Here is a 3,926-nt window from a genome sequence, read left to right on the forward strand (position 1 = left end):
CAGCAGTGAATAATATTGCTCATTGGTGGAAAGAAGTCTCGCGTGCTGATTGGTCAACGTGGAAGGAAACGCCTATTTTCACATGCACTTTTGTTTCTATCGTAGTGTTTGTCACATATACCAATTCCAGAATGACGATCTATATCTAAATATTAGCGTAGGCATAGGATCTAGATTATTCTAACATATCGATGTAATAAAAAAATTTTTTTATTTCTCAATAGCTAATTACGATTCGATAATTTATAAATGTAATTTCGTATTCGATTATACGAATAAGCTAAACGTATTCTAAACAGTTTCGAAAATATTTTTAGCTTCCAATCTTGGATGATTATGCCAACTTCGTGAAAATGAAAATAATTTTTACGATAGTTTTGAATATTCAAACTGTATCTTTTCTACTACTATAATAAACGTCTCTCTTGCCCCTGTACCGTCCTGAAAAAAATAGAATTTTTTATTAGAAAATCAAAATCCAATCCAAGTCGAATCCAATCACGATCGAGAAACTTTCAAAAAACCCATCTTCGTCCCTGAACTTGCGCCAGTTCAAAAGAAACTCATCTCTCCCTCTACCTCCCCCCTCCCTTCTCTCGTCAATTTCGTTCGATGTACGCTCGAAATTTCGCGCATGAAGAAGAAAGAAGAATAGTATCGAATTCCCTTCCAGATTTGCATGATCGGTGGCCCTCGGCCGGTATGCATAAACGCGAATATATGGACGACAATATCGGCGGTCCACTCGAATCCAATGGGAGGGAAAGGAGGGGGGATCTGCCCAACCTCGTTGTATCACATTTCCCCGCGAAATTCGCATTGCCCCCCTTCCACTTCTAACCGTACATATCCCCATAGAATGTATATATATATATTCTTTACTCTCTTTTTAATTTTTTACTCTCATTTTGTCGCCGCAGAAGAAGAGACTATGATCATCTTCTGGAAAATGCATGATGGAAAAGGAAGGCTGAATGGCGAATGTGGAATGTGGAATCGAGGTCATTCGAATTTAACCGATAAGAGGCGGGATATTTCATAATGGAAGATAAAACGTTTCTTATTAGTCGAAATTTTTTATCGAGCATAATAATAACAGTGTTAACACGTGGGAAGCTCGATTATTCAAATATAACCTATTATCCGGGTAGAAGATGAGTATCTGTTTTAAACTGGCGTATCTAATAGCGTATCAATTTATTCCTTTGCATCTATCTTATTACTTAAAGATCTCTTGCGTAATAAACATCCATATATTCGAGGATTACGTAATTTTCGCTTGCCTTGTGACGTGTACGATCGACAAATTTAGTTCTTCCTAACCTAACCTAACTTAACAACTGTGCGTGTCGAAGGTTGTCCCTCGATCAGTTTAAACAATCAACGTAACGTTTTGTATTATTTACCGTTCCGTATATTATAAGTGTTTCAAGGATTCGAAGAGCGAGCTTTCCACGAACGTCGAAGAAAACGTAACTTGAATTTTTCCCTCGAAAATGTTCTTTCCATTCGAAATCGAATTTCAATTCGAATCGAAGTTTTTTTTTTTTTTTTGCCTTAACTTTCGACGGGAATTTATTTAAACGTATGATAACGCGGTTTAAAACGCGTTTTCGTTTCGTGCCTCGCATTTTTTCGCACCTCGTATTCACAGGGATCGATCGGTAAAATGGTGGATTTTCAGATTTTCTCGATACGGGGGAAGAAGAATTCGCGACGAATTCGTGGTGTACTCTCGAATGCAAAAATATCAGTTTCGAGCAAGTAGAACGAAACGTATTATTCTTCTATTCGTGTTCAATGTTACGATACAAAATTCAACTCGTAACTCGATAAATAAACAACATATCGATTATTTTCGCGTAATAAAAATATTTTTACTTTCGTTTCGATTTCTAGAATCCTCGAAACAAATCCAAGTTTTAAAGCTCTGAAACGAAGTCGAGTTTGAAATTGGCGAAAATTTTTTTACCTTCTTCTTTCAAGAAAGAAGAAAAATAATATAAATAATATTATCGAAGTTGAAGCGAATTGTTCCTTACCTGGGCTCGAAACGTTTCGAAGGGTCTCGAGACATTTTGTGGTTGGCTACACTGGCCTCGCACATGCACCTCCGGCCTTATTATGTCGCGTTCCTCCGTGAATTTCGCGCCGCACGACTTTGCGCACCGAGAGGGAAAGAAAGAGAGAGAAAGAGAATAAGCCTTATCTATATTTAGATAAACGATACCCCGGACGGTGCAACTATAAATTACGAGAAATCTCGCGGAATTCTCTCTAAAATATATACGTATATACACGCCTGTTAACGAACCCTTTCTCATTTCACCCTTTTTTTTCTCCTCTCTCTTTCTTTCCTTTTTTTCTCTCTCTCTTTCCATCGTTGATGTAATCTTTCGAGGCAGCGAGCCGCGAGGATTTAAATTGGAGGAAAATTTTCGATTACGTTACCGTTATTATGGGAGGAAAAAAAAAAGTTTTCCTTCGTGATCGAAGGAAAACTTAGGTTGGAAGATTGGGTTAATTAGTCCTCTTTGCTCGAAACTTCTTCTCTATTTTTCGAAGAAATATTCCACGCGTTTGTTTTCAACCTTTGAGAGGCAAGTTGGGAAAAAACTGTTCGCAGTGATCTTTTCAGGGATTTCTAGAATCAGGTGTAATTTTTTTTTTTTTATAAAGAAAAAAGGAGGGAGGAAAGGCAATGGTATATTTTAACTTCAAGGAGATGGTCTAATTATAATAATTGAAAGGATAGAAAATTTGACAAAGGAATCTTTATCCAAATAATGATTTAAATTAATGATCCAAATAATGATTTAAATTACACGCGTTGCAAATTCCACTGATTTTGTTAAATTGAATGAAGTTGAATGCTCGTTTCGAAATTTAAACGTAGTAGCAAATTGAATTCTTTCGCGAGTAGATTTGTGATCTGCGTTTGTTTTTTATCGTTTGATATATTTGTTAAAAAAAAAAAAGAAAAAAATATGCACGTGTCCGTTTACACGTGTCGTATTTACTTCGATATCTCTCGATGGGGATAATTCAAAAAACATCGATTGAGATTTTTTTGTTCATTGAACAAAAAAAAAAAAAAAAAAAGAAGGAAAAACTACGTATTTAACTGATAAACGTATGTACATTTTCCGAGAAATGCATTATCGCGCTGATTGCCTTTAACGAGTATCGTTTTTATCAGATAAGTTATAATTTCGAATAAACATATGATTCTCGACTCTCTTTTCGAACGTAATATCACATTTCTGTTCTTCTTATCGGTAATTTGTTGCTGTTCCTTTTTTTTTTCAATCTAAATTATATTCCACCCGAATCGCGAGAGAGGGCGTGAAAAAATAGAATCATTGGCTTTTCTTTAACGCGCGATAAATTTTCCTCCTCCTCCTTCTCCTCCATGTTGTTTCCATGTGAAGATGCGAAAAAGAAAAAGAAAAAGAAAAATCGAAATATACACCGACATATTTACACGGTGGAGGATAAAACGAAGAGGAAATATTTAGTAAACCGCACAACCCGTGATCTGACCTCTGAAAGTCAGAGCTCGAAACTTGGAGAAAATCGAACCGACGTGGGTGGATATATATACAGCGTGCATGTTTATACAGGTTAACCCCTTTAGCGGTGCGAAATAGAGAGAGAGAGAGCGGCGAGAGATTCTCCGTTATTTCGCCTATCTCTGTGATTTTCGTGCCGCACGACTTCGTCCCCAGTCGAATATCGTTCGCTACGCTACGTGCGCACGCGCGCGCGCCTCCTCGAGAACGTTAAACGAGGAGTCGCCTTTAAGTGAACGGGGATCCTCCAAGTTTTCGAGGATTATTCCACTTTTTGGTAATTCACGTTAAAAGAAAGAAGAAAGAAAAGAAAAAGAAAAAAAAAAAAAAACGAGGCGAATTTGAAGAAACGAG

Source organism: Apis dorsata, unplaced genomic scaffold (genome assembly GCF_000469605.1).
Source record: "Apis dorsata unplaced genomic scaffold, Apis dorsata 1.3 scaffold_655, whole genome shotgun sequence".
Taxonomy (NCBI): Eukaryota; Metazoa; Arthropoda; class Insecta; order Hymenoptera; family Apidae; genus Apis; species Apis dorsata.